At 37.4% G+C, this 16476-nt stretch overlaps 1 pseudogene; it reads right to left on the reverse strand.

The window, feature by feature from the left end:
- Nucleotides 1-1940: 1940 nt before the first annotated feature.
- The window catches only part of LOC102810739, a 53027-nt pseudogene continuing 38491 nt past the window's right edge, over nucleotides 1941-16476 (reverse strand).

Below are 16476 nucleotides of genomic sequence, written 5' to 3' on the forward strand. Positions count from 1 at the left end.
TACTTGCAGAATGTGTTCTTTGGTTGTTTAAGTGATTACATATTCCTAAGTGTTTTTGTGTACATCCTTCCTCCCAAAAAACAGAGGGAATAGAAGCAAATACTGTTGAATAATGATGCACCGAGGAGATTGTAATCTTTGCAATGAAATGATGAGTGTAAAACCAATGTTCTCCCATGTAAACTATCACTAAATACACAATAAAAACTTTTTTTGAAAAAATTAGCCTGCTATAGTTGTTCAAAAATGTAATTAACTCACACCTAATGTGATGGCTAAGGAGTCTGGTAGTGTAGTGGTTACGAATCCAGCTGCAAACCGCAAGGTCAGCAGTTCAAAACTACCAGCTGTTCCGCAGGAGAAAGATGAAGCTTTCTGCTCCCGTAAAGATTTACAGCCTCGGAAACCCTGTACAGGGTCGCTAAGAGTCGGAACCGACTCCACGGCACATAACAACAACAATGTGATGGCTAGAACTGCGGTTGCTTTAGCAGTTGCTTTAGCTGGCCTTATACATCTCACGTGCCAGATGTTCTCTGCCCCTGGTCTACATCAAACTGTTTCCTAAAATTCCTTTTCCTATAAGGTTCCAGTTCAGGTGGGACCCTGAAATTTGGAGGGTGAAGATAAAGCAACTGCCATGTTGTTCTTTTGTGCTCTCAGCAGTGAGTACAGTGGGGCCAGGCAGCTCACACCTATCACCACGTAGCAGTCAGTCCTACAGCTTTTCCACCTTCGCTCAGATCCTCTTTCAGTTCTTCCAAATCCTGGACAAGTTGTGTGTTTAGTTTTGTGATGATGGATGGCAGCTTCTTCTATGGGACATCCACATCATCAAGGTCAAAGTCAATGAGAGCTGACTCAGGTTTCATTCCAACCTCATGAGCTTCAGTTAGTGATTCTGGGTTCCATCTTGTACTGAATCTCCCCTCCTTTACATGCATCTTCCTCCTTGCCCACTTTTCAGAATTTAAGCTGCAGGAATAAACACAAAGACAATGGTTTAACTGTCTCCTACAATTATGTAAGATCAAATTCCAGCACTTGTTTAAGCTCAAATCCCTATTACATGAAAATGAGATAAAAATATATTTGAACACTTCAAAAAGTTTATGGAAATATCTTATCATCTTTTCATTCCATTTTTTCACAAATATTTTGAAGCCTCATATGTGTGTAGATGTGTGCAAATGTAGGTATAGATAGATAAATAGAGGCAAAGATAGAAATAGAGACCCTAGTGTTCATCTTCTATTATTGAATCCTGATTGACAGAAATTAAGAAGCCAAAATATTTGTTTAAGTCCAAGTTTCCTTTCAGTGCTACATTTAGAAGATTCTAACAGAAACCCAATGCCTCATATCCATAATCGAATGAAAATCCATAGAGTTATCTCCTCTGCACAAAATTAACATCAGCATGAAGTTGGACAGTTTAAAGTGAGGTGTCAAGCACACATGAGTATCTCCTCTCCTCTCAATATCCTGTGAAAAGGATAGCAAAATAATGTGAACAGTATACGCCCACAAGAACCAAGAGAAAGGGAAACGAGTAGGTAGGTGAAGAGTTTTACAGTAGATAAAGAATTTTAAGGAACTCTGGTAGTGTAGTGGTTACAAATTGGGCTGCTAACCTCAAGGTTGGCAGTTTGAAACTACCAGCTATTCCGTGGGAGAAAGATGAGGCTTTCTGCTCCCGTAAAGATTTGCAGCCTTGGAAACCCTGTGCCAGGTCACTATGAGTCAGAACCAACTCCACAGTACTTAACAACAACAAAAATAATTTTAGTAAGCTGCTGAAAGACAATGCACTTCAACCTACAATACAAATGAAGAGATCTGCAGATATTAGGGGGAAACTCGGACAACACTTTAAGATAACAAGTGCCACAGGGCACATGTGTGAACAATGGTGCTAAGATCTTGAGTATGTTGACCCTTTAACTCCCACTTCTCCCCTCCACAATGAGCAGAGCTGCCATAACCAGGCACTGCTTCCCAGATAAAAACTGAGGTGGATCCAGGTGAACAACTTCAAATCCAACCTGGGAAAACAGTGGGTAGAGAAAAGGACAGAGGGCTTTAGAATTAATAATACTAATAGCAATTGAAGTATGATTGAAAGTTTACAAAATTTGAGAACATGACAAATTAAAGTTGTTGTTAGGTGCCATCAAATTGTTTCTGACTCCTAGTAACGTATATAACAAAACAAAACACTGCTCTGCCTTGTACCATCCTCACAATTGTTATGTTTGACCCTTTTGTTGCAACTACTGTGTCATTCCATCTCATTGAATGTCTTCATCTTTTTTTTACTAATCCTCTACTTTATCAAGCATCTTTCTCCTTCAAAGTGCCTGATGGGTTTAAACTGCAGACTTTGTGGTTAACAGCTCAATGCTTAACTCACTATGCACCAGAGTTCCTGGTGTTAATGAAAAACATTTGCATGCTTATTGATTTTAAGCCAATAGAATCATCATTCAGAGAAATCCTGGGGAAATTGACAATAGTTATAGAATACAACCTTACTGTTACCAACCATGAAGCTATAAAATGTAAAGACACAGAGCTAGATTGGAAGGGAGCTAGAAGTGGGGAAAGGTAGAAAGAAATGTGAGAGCACAGTGTCCTCATTTTGCAAAGTAAAGAATCAGGATACAGTACATGCAGTAAGAAATGAAACATGAGAATATTATTTGGAGCTGCAAAAGAGTTCCAAGGGAGAAACCAAGAATAATGACAGAACTCTGTTGGACCAGACAGAGTGTGAATGATCAAATCCTCCTCAATAGTGGGGGCGGAAATGTTGGTAATAAGTCATGAAGCAGTGATATACGCCTGTTAATAGTATCATTTATTTTAGCGACTATGAAAGTAACTAACCAAAAGGATCAGAAACAGGAAAAAAAGCAGTTGCTTTTGGGGAGTGATACAGGGAAATGAGGATGGTGTTAGCCTGGAGATGCTGAGGCCTCCTAGAGAAGAAGACCTGCTTGAGAGTGAGGCCAACATAGAGCAGCCAGGGTCAGGAGACAGAAAAATAATCTAGATCCAATAATATGACTATAGTCCTTTAATCACACCAAGTGTGAAAATGTTTTGTTTAATTACGTAAGTCAATAAAGCCTGTTTCTAAATTGAGTTCTTTCCACAGACCATTATATATATCTAAAATACACCAACTGTCCCTCTTCTTCCCTCCAGTTGAGGTCTTTGCCTGCTAATCCTCATAAATTCACATTACCATACTTTGTGTTGTGTATTTGCATAACAAGTTAGAAGTCCCTAACTAGGTGAATTAATAGTATAGCAATACCTCATGATATTGTGGTTCACTTTATTGAGCTTTGCAGATATTGCATTTCTTGCAAATTTCATGTTGGTGGCAACACTGCATCGAGCAAGTCTATAGGCAACATTTTTTCCAACAACATTGTGCTCCCTTCCCATCTGTCACTTCTTGGTAATTCTCAAATATTTCAAACTTTTCATAATGCTATTGCACACTTAATAGACAATAGTATCATGTAAGCATGGACTTCTAGTGTGGCACTATAGGATAAGAACTGGACTGCTAACCAAAATGTCATCAGTTCAAATCCACCAGCCGCACTTCGGAAACCCTATACAGGGTCACTATAAGTCAAAACTAACTTGATGGCACTTACCAAAAACATAACTTTTATTTGCATTGGAAAACCAAAAAAAAAAAAAAATTGTATGACTTGCTTTAATGCAATATTTGATTGATTGTAGTATTCTGGAACCAAACCCACAATATCTCCAAGATATGCTAGTAAAATTATTTTTTTAATTGATATATCTAAGTTTATCCAGCAATTTTATCTTTAAAAAATAAGACCAGATTCTTTTTTAAGTTTTTATTGTGAATTGAGTGAAGGTTTACAGACAAGATCATCAGTTCACATTCAACAAATTAGACACTTTGTTTCTTCTCAATGATTGTAATTCCCTTCATACAACTATATTTATCCTACTTCCTACCTGTGGTTCCTATGTCCAGTCTACCTACCTCCCCATCCCTTTTCAAATTTGTCCTTAGGTAAGTGTTGTTGCCCTTTTGATTTTGAGTGATTGACTATTTTATGGTAAGCACACCTTACTAGTACTATTGTTCCACCTATATACCTTTCTACTGCTTGGCTGAAAATTGGGTCACGAGGGTGAGTTCTGTTCCAGACCTGAAAGGTGGTCAGGGTCCATAGCTGTGGGTTCCTCCAGTATATTTATGATGAGTAAGCTAAGTCTTTTTAAAATAACTTTGAGCATTGCTTTACATTTTCTGCTACTCTATCTGTGATTCTTTTCAGAGAAGTTGGTAGTGGTAGCCAGGTACCATCTAGTTCCTCTGATCTCATAGTCCTAGAAACTGATATTCACATGCTCCATTAGTCCACTTGACTAAATGATTCCAAGCATCTCCAATTTGCATAACTCATCTTTTTTCTCACATGTAGAGACCAATAGTTGAATCTTAGATGGCTGTTCATGAGCTTTTAAGGTCCCAGATGCTAGTCACCAAAGTAGGATGTTCAACATTGTCTTTGGGGACTATGTTATGCCAATTGACCATGGTGTCCCCTGATACTATGGTCCCAAACCTCCAGGCCCAACAACTCATTGCCTAAATATGTTTGAAAATATCTAAGAAGTTTTTATCACTTTGCCTTCATTCTTCTCCATTACATTCATACAAGGGTTAACAGCAAAGGTAGATACCCATGTACTCTTTCAAACCCTGATATATTTTTGGATATATTCCCACTCTTCCTCCCATACCCTGTCAGCCTGTATCAGTCCCATGTATCAAACTGCAGAACACTGTTGTTCCAAGATTGTGTATGTAACACTATTTACCTCTAATCCCTTTAGTTCTTGCATACCTCAGTGTGTCTTCACCTATATTCATCATTCTTCTGCCAACTTTCCTCTTCTTGTACATAGGTGAGTCAAAAATTATCTGCACTCTTGCTGTAGAATTTATTCAACTTTTAAAAAAGACAAATACATAATTTTTCAATAAAATATCTTTGCTTTTCAATATACTTTGTCCATCTGTTAACACACTTTCATATTCCCTTATTTAAAAATGTTTTAGGCTGAGCTGTGAGCCATGAATGCACCACTGTCTTCACTTCTTCATTAGAAGTAAATCTTCATTCTTGAAGGGCTGCTTTTTCAGAGAAACAAACAGATGAAAGTCTGATGGAGCAAGATCAAGATCAAGGATGTTTTAACAGTTCAAAATGAGTGTCAACACTGTGGGCAGAGGTGTATGGACATGCATTGTCATGCAAAATCACAATGCCCTTGGATAGCAGTCCTCTGAGTTTAATCCAAAGTGTAAGCTTCAGCTCTTCAGTGAGCATCTCATTGTAATGAGCACTGTTGATCGTTGAACCTTTTTCCTGACAATGTTCCAATAATGGCCCTGGAGAATTCCAGAAAACTGTAAGCATCAATTTTCCAGTTGATGGTTGACTTTGGAAATTTTTCTTGGTTAGCGATTGAGGATGTTTCCATTCCAAACCCTGATATTTACTCTCAGGCTCATAGTCATGAATCCATATCTTATCACCAGTAACGATTTTTTAAAGAAACTTTTACCTTCCTTCAAGTATCGGTCCAAATTTTGTTTGCAGGTATCTAAATGCTTCTGTTTATGCTCTTTCATGAGCTGTTTCAGTGCCCGTCTTGCACAAACTTTTCAAAACCCAAGTCTGGCATGAATTATTTCATAGGCAGAGCCATAAATGGTTTGTTGCAAAATCCACTGATTTGCAAATTATTTACCACAAAATCCACTGTCTCTCATCTATTTGACAGAATCATTTTACATGGACACTCAATGTTGTCATCAGCTGTGAACGTGGACAGGCATTTTAATATAACTGGGGTGTGGATCATTTTTGGCTCATCCTTGTATATTGCCCTCCCCACCACTGGAGTTAGCATGTGTCTACCCACTAGCTAGTGAATTGTTCTCCCTTTCTTCCTACCACTGGTAACCATCAAAGAATTTTTATTTTAGCCTTAAAACCTTTTATTGAGTTTTTACAATAGTGGTCTCATGCAAAATTTATCTTTTTGTAAATGACTAATATTTCGTTCAGCATAATATCCTCTATGCTCATTCATGTTAAGAGGTGTTTCACAGATTGATCATTATTCTTCACCGTTGCAAAGTGTGTATTATCAAAATTTATCCATTCTTCCATTGATGGGTATCTAGGCTGGCTCCATCTTTTTGGTATTATGAATAGTGCTGTTATGAACATGTGCATATATCTACTTGTGTCCTGGCTCATATTATTTGTGGCTATATACCAAGTAGAGGGATTGCTGGGTCATATGATCCAGCCGCTCCGCGGGAGAAAGATGAGGCTTTCTACTCCCGTAAAGATTTACACCCTCAGAAACCCTGTACAAGGGTCGCTATGGGTCGGAACCGACTCGACGGCACTTAACAACAACAACAACAACAATGATATTTCTATTTTCAAGTTTCTAAGGAAGTGACATACCATTTTCTACAGTCTCACCAGCAATGTAGGATGTTCCCAGTCTGATATGTCATTGTAAATAATGTTTTCCCCGTCTGTGGTGGTTTGGGTGAAATCTTTTGATGCACATAAGTGCCTATTTTTCAGAAGGTTTCAGTCATCTACTTTGTTTTCTACTGCATGTATGTTTTTAGTTGTGTTTGACATTGAATTTATGCCATGTATTAGAGCCCTAATTTTGTCCCTATTTTTCACTGATGATCTTTATAGTTCTAGATTTTACATTTAGGTCTTTAATCCACATTGAGTTTGTTTTATATACAATGTGGATCATGAAATATGGATCTTGTTTCATTCTTCTGCAAATGGATTTCCAGTTTTGCCAGCACCATTTGTTGAAGAGACTATCTCTTTCCCATTTAATGTGTTTGGGCCCTTTGTCAAAGATCAGCTGACTGTATGCGAAAGGATTTACTTCTGGGTTCTCAATTCTGTTCCACTGATCTATGCATCTTTCATAGTAACAGTATCAGGCAGTTTTGACTACTGTGGCTGTGTAGTAAAATTTGAGATCAAGGAGTAAGATATCTTCAACTTTGTTCTTCTTAAGCAATCCTTTGCTTATACAAAATCTCTTTCCTTTCTATATAATGTTAGGGATCCGTTTTTCCATATCTGTGAAGAATGATGTTGGAATATGAATTGGGATTGTATTATATCTATAGATTACCTTGAGTAGTGTTGACATTTTCACAAAGTTAAGCTTTCTTATCCAATAGCATGATATATCCTTCCATTTTTGTAAGTCTCTTTTGGTTTCTTCTAGTAGTGTTTTGTAGTTGTCTTTGTATAGGTTTTTGTTTCTAAGTATCTCATCTTTTGGGGTCTTGATGTGGTGCAATGTGTTAATGCGCTGGACTGCAAGGTCAGTTTGAACTGCAAGGCTGGTGGTTCAGCCTCACCAACTGCTCCTCAGACACCCTATACAGGGTCACTATGAGTCGGAACTGACTCAAACCCATTTAACAAGAACGATAATTGTAAATGGTATTGTTTAACTAATTTTCTTTTCAGAGTTACCTTTATTACTGTAGAGGAATCCAACTGATTTTTCTATATTGATCTCGTACCCTCCCACTTTGCTGAATCTTTCAACAATTTCTGATAATTTTCTTGGTGAGTCCTTGGAATTTTCTATGCATAGGATCATCTTATCAGCAAAAAGAGTTTTACTTCTTCTTTGCCCATATGGATGCCTTTAATTTCCCTTTCTTGCCTTATAGCTCTAGCTAAAACTTCCAACACATATTGAGTAGGATAGGTGATAAAGGGCATCCTTGTCTGGTTCCTGTTTGCAAAGGGGATGCTTTCAGTTTCTCTCCACTGAAAGTATGTTGCATTTGCATGCATGTTCCTAATTATGTTAAGGAATTTCTCTTTGATTCCAATTTTGTGGAATGTTTTTTATCAAGAATGGATGTTGGATTTTGTCAAATGCCTTTTCTCTGTCAGTTGATATAATCATGTAGTTCTTTGTCCTTGTCTATTTATTTATGTGGTGGATTACATTGATTGTTTTTCTAATATTGAACTAATCGTAAAGATTTACAGCCTTGGAAGCACTATCAAGGGTTGCTATGATTCAGAAATGACTCAACAGCACAGAACCACCATCACCAATCTTTATTATTTCTTTTATTCTGGTGACTGCTCTTTTTCTAATTGTTGGACATGTTGTGCCAATGTACTGATTTTGTTCTTTCTTCTTTGGGGATGTGTGTATTTATTGCTATAATTTGCTTCCTAAGCACTACTTTTGCAATGTCCCAAAGGATATGGTATGTTGTGTTTTCATTTGCATCTGATTCAAGGAAATTTTTTCATTTCATTTTGTTCTATTACCCAGTAGCTTTTAAGCAGGGTGTTATTCAATATCCTTCTATTTGACTTTTTTTCCTTGATCTTCCTACTGTTGATTTCTAATTTTATACCATTGTGATCAGAAGAGATGCTTTGTAGTATTTAAAGGTTTTTAATTTATTGAGGCTTGCTTTTTGATCTAACATATGATCTATTCTGGAGAATGTTCCAATGTATAATGGAAAAGAATGTTTATTATGCTGTTGTTGGGTTGGGTGCTCTATATAAATCTACAAGGATGAGTCAAACATTATCCACACTCTGGCTGTAGAATTTGTTTTAATCAACTTTTAGAAAAGACATATACACCATTTTCAACATAATCTCTTTGCTTTTCAACATACTTTGTCCATCTGTTAACAAACTTTCATATTTCCTTATTTAAAATTTTTTAGGCTGAGCTACAACAAATGCACCTCTGTCTTCACTTCTTTATCCTCAAAGGGCTGCTTTCCAAAAAATGAAGCTTTTGCAGAGTGTCAACAGGGTAGGTAAATGTGTTTAGACATACGTTGTCATGCAAAATCACAATGCCCTTGGATAGCAGTCCTCTGAGTTTAATCTGAAGTTTAGGTTTCAGCTCTTCAATGGGTATCTCACTGTAATGAGCACTGTTGATTGTTGAATCTTTTTCCTCATAGATTTCCAGTAATGGCTCTTGATAATCCCAGAACACTATTAGCATCAATTTTCCAGCTGATGGTTGACTTTTGAACTTTTTCTGTGGTCAGTGATTGAGGATGTTTCCATTTTATACTCTGCTGTTTACTCTCAGGCCATCCAAGGGTATTGTGACTTTGCATAACACTGCACATCATACTTCTGCCCACACTGTTGACATTCTGCAAAATCTTCATTTTTGACTTGTTAAAGCATCCTCCCTATAGTACTGATCTTGTTCCATCAACTTTCACTTGTTTGGTCCACTGAAAGCAGCCCTTTGAAGATGAAGATTCGCCTCCGAAGTGAAAACAGTGGTGCATTTGTGTTTCAAAGCTCAACCTAAAACATTTTATAATAAGGGAATATGAAAGAAAGCTTGTTGACAGATGGACAAAGTATATTGAAAAGCAAGGAGATTATGTTGAAAAATGATGTATTTGTCTTTTCTAAATTTTGATTAAAACAAATTCTACAGCCAGAGTGTGGATAATTTTTGAGACCCTAGTATAAGGTCAAGGAGCTCTGGTGGCATAGTGGTTACGAATCGGGCTTCTATCCTCAGGGTCAGCTGCTCCGCGGGAGAAAGATGAGGCTTTCTGCTCCCATAAAGATTTATAGCCTTGGAAACCCTGCACAGGGTTGCTATGAGTCGGAACCAACTCCACAGCACATAACAACAACAACAGTATAAGGTCAAGTTGGTTGACTGTGTTGTTTAGTTCTGCTGTGTCTTTGCTGAATTTTTTTTTCTAGCTGTTATATCCTTCATCAAAAGTGGTGCATTAAAATCTCCTACTATTCTTTGTCTATGTTCTTCTTCAATTCTACCTACATTTGATTTATATATTTTGAGGCTCTTTCATTGGGATCATAGATATTATAGTTCTGTCCTCTTGTTCAATTGACCCTTTAATCATGAGACAATGTACTTCTTTGTCTTTTACGTTGGTTTTTACTTTAAAGTTTATTTTATCAGAAATTAATATTGCCATTCCTGCTCATTTTTTATTGCATTAGCTTGTTATATATTTTTTTCATTCTTTGATTTTTAATCTATTTTTGTCTTTGCATGTAAGATATATCTATTGTAGACAGCATATTGAAGGATCCTGTTTTCTTATCCATTCTGCTACTCTGCCTCTTGATTGGTGCATTTAATCCATTGATGTTCAGTTTAATTATCAATAAGTATGAATTGATTGGAGTCATTTTGCTGTGTGTGTTTTTTGTGGTACTGCTGTTTTCTTTGTTCCACATAATTTTCTGTGCTTAGTTCATTTTGTGTGTGGGGAGGGGGTTTCTTGTCCATTTCTTCATTGTTGTTATTTTAATATTCACTGTCTTTATGGTTTGCACTTTTCTTGATTTGATGTAAAGGTGTTATTAATTTTCTTTGAGGTTACCCTGTAATTATTTAAGTTCTTTTCTTGTTTAAAACAATCTATTTTATCTTGATATCTACTTAACTTCCTCACCATTTGGGAGTTCTTTTTTTCATCTTTTTGCTATGACATTGTCTTCACTACAGATTGATATCTTTGGTTCCCTATTTTCAGTTTTGTTCTGTTGTTATTGGTGTTAGGTGCCATTGAGCCAGTACCAACTCATAATAACCCCATGCACAATAAATGAAACACTGCCTGGTCCTGGGCCAGCTTCACAACCATTGCTAGGCCTGAGCCTATAACTTGTCAAACCAACTTTCACATACATATGACGTTATTGGAAATACCATGGCTTGTAGATTTGTTTTATTTTAGATATTTCTATATCTAGATTGAATTCTGGGTGGTGTTGCTGTGTATGTCAATCTCAGGTTGTTACCTGCTGTTGTTGGTTCTCAGAACAAATGTCTCCTGTTAGTATTTTTTGTAAAGTTTGCCTGATTATTACAAATTCTTTTCATTTCTGTTTACCTGGAAATACTCTAATTTTACTGTCATATGTTAGGAACAGTTTTGCTGGGTATATGATTCTTGGTTGGCAATTTTTTCTTTCAGAATTTTGTATATGTCTCCCCATTACCTTCTTGCCTGCATGGTTTCTACTGAGTAATCAGAACCTAATCTTACTGGTTCTCCTTTGTAAGTAATTTTTGTTTTACCCAAGCTGCTCTCATGAGTCTTTCCTAGTGTTTGATTTTGGAGCCTTTGATTATGATATGTCTTGGTGATTTTCTTTAGGGGTCTATCCTGTTTGGGCTTCATTCAGTTTCTTGAATGCTTATCTTCTCAGCTTTCATGACATTAGGGAAATTATCTTCCAATAGCTCTTCTACTATCTTTTTTGTGATTTTCTTTGTCTCTTCCTGTTCTGGAATTCTGAACAACCATATGAATTCCTATTCATATTGTCCTACATGAATCAAAGGCTTTCATCAAAATTTTTCATTCCTTTTTCTGGTTGTTCTTCTAGCATACTAGTACTGAGAGATTTATCTTCAAGTTCACTAATCTGGACTTCCATTGATTTAAATCTGCTCCTTTGCTCTTCCAATATATTGTCCATTTCTGAAATCTTAGTAGTAATCTTCTGGGTTTCCATTTGCAGATTTTGTATTATCTCAAATCCTTTATTATTTATAATTTTCATTTTTTAAAGCTTTATTATGAACTGAGTGATAGTTTACATGGGAGAACATCAGTTTTGCATTCATCCTATAATGTTTTATTTCATTGCAATGATTACAACCCCCTCCATGCATCATCATTTAATAGTATTTGCTTCTATTCCTCCTGGGTTTTGGGATGTTGTTGGGGTTTCTTTGTTTTTTTGGTTTTTTTGCTTGTTTGTTTGTTTGTTGTTGTTTTTTAATGTATGCAAAACCACTCAGGAATATATAATCATTTAAAGAACCAAAGGACACATTCTGCAAGTAAGTCTCCTTCCTGCCTTCACAGAGCTTGTCTTTTTCCATGAGTCTAGAGTCCTCAGCTGTTCTGTCTCTTCATTCATCACCTCTGCCTCTTTCTCTGGTGTCACTGTTTCTCTGGTTAGGATCGCAAGTTCTGCTCGTGCTCTTCTCTCTTGATGGTCTTAGGATCCTCTGTTCTTTGAATGTAAGATTAACTACTATCACCTTGATGCTACTCAACTTCTACCTTTACAGCTGTGACAATCACAATTAGTCATGATAACAATTACTATTGAATCAAAAGAATCCTATCCCCATCTTTTTTCACCAGACCCATTAGATACTATGAAAACTATCCAGTGGTTGTTCTACCTTCCCCCACTGACTCCGAAACTAAACTCCCTCTTGAAAACTTGTAAGCCAGCCACTTCATACCTTTATAACTCTCCCATTTTAGTTAGCCAATGTCTAAGTTGTCCATCTTTATCCACCCTGTGAGCTGAGGGGATAGGCTTGATCCTTGATGTGAAGACTCCTTCCCTCTTGGTTGATATTTTGAACTACTACATCCATAAGTACTGGTTAAGTTCATCAAATTTTTGCAATTTACACTTGCTTCCTTTATCAAATTTCTTTATCTTCCTCTAGTCAAGCTCTGGTCATCAAGCCATTGAAGGTAAGTTAAACGGGTATTATCTACAAGTTTGGGCATTCTTGTATGTCTCCCTCCACTTCACATTAGCTGGACACTTCACTCTCAGTTCTAGCCCTCCATGGCTAGGTCAGTGTCTAGGGGCTCAGGAATTCCCAAGTTTCCCCAAACTTCAGACAACCAGCCCTTCCTCTTCTTGCTCTCATCTCAAGGTCAACAGGAGTCTATGGAATGTGGTCAAACTCAGTCCATATTTTCAATACTGACTTCCCCAACTTCCATTCACATGGAAACCAGTGAGGTCACCAATGAGCTTACATGCCTGCTTGTGTGTTCCCTTTGAGTTTCAGTCTTGAGGGGGATTTGTCCTGAAGGAACTTAATTGCTTGCCTTGATGGCTCCCCAGCAAACAGCTTGCATATTCTTGTAGTAGCCAATCAGACTGCCATTCTTGTTTTGTTGTTGTGTTTTGTTTTTCCTGCTGGTCTATCTTCTGTTCCTCTAGCTTCTCTTGGCTGGTATGAACGTCCTTTCAAGTAGGAATGTCCCACCTCAGAAGGTTTTGGATGGGGCTTAGATTCCACCCACGGTCCTATATACTACAAAGGCTACAAAGGCTCTGCAAGATGCCTATTTCACTGGTCAAGTTCTAGAAACCCTTTTAGGTATTGCAATCCATTATAGGGTGAAGATGGGATTACAAACTTTCTGTAATCCTATTTCCTGATATTCCTTTCTATCCCATTCAAGTGTCTATTTTACAATATTAGGCAAGGGGAACCAATATCCATATGACAGTCAAGCATCTTAACATTATTTCCCCCTCTTTTACCTATTCAGACTATGCCTCAATCCCTGTATCACAGAACCCTGTTGTTCCAAGATTGAGCATACATCACTATTTACCTCTGTCCCATTTAACCAATGCAAACCTATCTAAGTGTTCTTCTATCTACCTTGTTCTTCCATCTTTTTCCCCATCTTGTGTATTCCACTCCCCTTCTTTGTAGATTGCCCTCCCCAACTTCTAAACTATGATGTGTCTATCCCTAAACTGTGTTGTACAGTACCCTCCCTCCCACCCCTGGTAAACAACAAAGTTTTTTTTCTTTTTTCCTTTTAGTATGGGTATCTTTTCTTAAGCTTTTACAATAATGGTCTTATGCAATACTTGACCTTTTGTGACTGACTAATTTCACTCAGCATAATGTCCTTAAGGTTCATCCATGTTATGCGGTGGTTTGCAACTTCCTTGTTATTCTTCAAGGTAGCATAATATTTCATTGTGTATACATACCAAAGTTTGTTTATCCATTCTTCCATTGATGGGCCCTTAGGCTGTCTCCATTTTTTTGCTATTGTGAATGAATAGTGCTGCTATGAACATTGGTGTGCATATATCTACTCATATTATAGCTCATATTTCTTGTGGGTATATACCAAGTAGAGGAATTCCTGGACCCTAAGGTATTTCTATTTCCAGCTTTAGAAGGAAGTGCCATGTCATATTCCAGAGTGGTTAAACAATTTTACATTCCCACCAACAATGTGGGAAGGTCCCAGTCTCTCCACATCCTTTCCAGGATTTATTGTCCTCTGCTTTTTTCAACTTTACTGTTATTTCTGGTGTGAGATAATTGTTCATTGGTGTTTTGATTTGTAGCTCTCTAAGGAGCTCACCAGCTGCTCCTTGGACCCTATACAGGGTTACTATGGGTCAGAATCGACTTGACGGCACGTAACAACAACAACAAGGAGCTCTGGTAATCCTGGTGTGGCACTGTGGGCTAATGCGTCAGACTGCAAAGTCATTTGAACTGCAAGGTCGGTGGTTCAAGCTTACCAGCTGCTCCTTGGAAACCCTCTACAGGGTTGCTATAGGTCAGAATCGACTCAATGGCACTTAACAACAACAACAAGGAGCTCTGGTAGTGTAGCGGTTATGAATTGGGCTGCAAACCTCAAGGTCAGTAGTTCAAAACTACCAGCTGTTCTGTGGGAGAAAGATGAGATGTTCAGCTTCCGTAAAGATTTATAGCCTCGAAAACCCTGTACAGGGTTGCTATGAGTTGGAACCGACTCCACGGCACACAGCCACCACCAATGGCTAATGAGCATGAACATGTCTTCATGTGTTTGTTGGCTGTCTAAATGTCTTCCTTGTTGAAATGTCTATGTATATCCTGTGCCCATTTTTTTAATTGGGTTGTATGTCTTTTTCTTGTAGAAGTGTTTAGTTTCCTATACATTGTAGAGATTAGTTCCTTGTCTGATGTGTTGTTGCAAAGGATTTTTTTCCCATTCTGTGGTCTCCCTTTGTACTCTTCTGGTGAAATCTTTTGATGCACATAAGCTTCTAATTTTTAGTATAGCCCAATCATCTATTTTGTTTGTGCAAATTTCTCAATGTCTGATAATCTATGTGTGCCCTGTATTAAATCCCTTAAATTTGTCCCTTTTTTGTCATTGATGACCTTTATAATTCTGGGATTTACATTTAGGTCCTTAATTCATGTTGAGTTTTTTTTATTTTTGGGGGGATTTTTTTGTATATGGTGTGAGATAAAGGTCTTTTTTCTCAATCTTTTGCATATCAATTTCCAGTTTTGCGAGCACCATCTGTTGAAGAGACTATCTCCTCCCCATTCAATTAACTTTGGCCCTTTGTCAAAGATTAGTTGACTGAATGTGGATAGGTTAATTTCTGGATTCTCAATTTTGTTCCATTGATAATGTATCTTTCATTGTACCAGTACCAAACAGTTTTGATCACTGTAGCCATGTAGTAAATTTTGAAATCAGGAAGTGAGAGGTCTCCAACTTTGTTCTTCATAACTAGTGTTTTGCTTATCCAGGAACTCTTTCCTTTCATATAAAGTTTGTAATCTTTTTTTCGATCTCTTTAAAGAATGTCATTAGAATCTGGATTGGATTGTGTTTTATCTGTAGATTGCTTTGTGTAGTATTGACATTTTAACAATGTTAAGTCTTTATATCCATAAATATGGCATATTCTTCCATTTTTGTAAATCTCTTTTGGTTTCTTAAAGTCGTGTTTTGTAGTTTTCTTTATATAAGTACTTTGTTTCTCTGGTTAGATGTATTTCTGAATATTTCACCCTTTGGGCAGCAATTGTAAATGGCATTGCTTCTCTAATTTCCTTTTCCGTGAAGTCATAATTAGTATGGAGGAATTTGACTGATTTTTTATGTTGATCTTGTACCCTGCCACTTTGCTGAATCTTCCAATGAGTTATAGTAAGGTTTTTTTTTTGCTAACCCTTTGGGGTTTTCTATGTATAGTATCATATCATCTGTGAATAGAGTTTTACTTCCTCTTTGCTAATTTGGATGCCTTTAATTTCCCTAACTCACCAGTGAAGCCATCTAGATCTGGACCTTTTTTGATTGGGAGTTCTTTGATGACCTGATTAGTTTCTTCTTTTGTTATAGGTCTGTTCAAGTTTTCTACTTCACTCTGTGTAAGTTTAGGTAGGTCATGTTTTTCTAAAAATGTATCCACCTCCTCTGTTGTTGTTGTTGTCAGGTGCCATCGAATCTGAACTGACTCATAGTGACCCCATGCCCAGCAGAACGAAACAATGCCCGATCCCGGGCCAACCCCACCACCGCTGCTACACTTGATGCCATCAATGATGCCACCTGGCTGATCTATCTCGTTGGGGGTCTTCCTCTTTTTCTCTGAACCTCAATCTTACCCAGCATGACATCCTTCTCCAGCGACTGTTCTCTCCTGACAATATGTCCAACGTATGAGAGACGAAGCTTAGCCATCCTGGCCTCCAAGGAGCACTCTGGCTGCACTTCTTCCAAAATAGATCTATTAGTTCTTTTCA

This window comes from Chrysochloris asiatica, unplaced genomic scaffold (genome assembly GCF_000296735.1).
Source record: "Chrysochloris asiatica unplaced genomic scaffold, ChrAsi1.0 scaffold00064, whole genome shotgun sequence".
NCBI classification, from domain to species: domain Eukaryota; kingdom Metazoa; phylum Chordata; class Mammalia; order Afrosoricida; family Chrysochloridae; genus Chrysochloris; species Chrysochloris asiatica.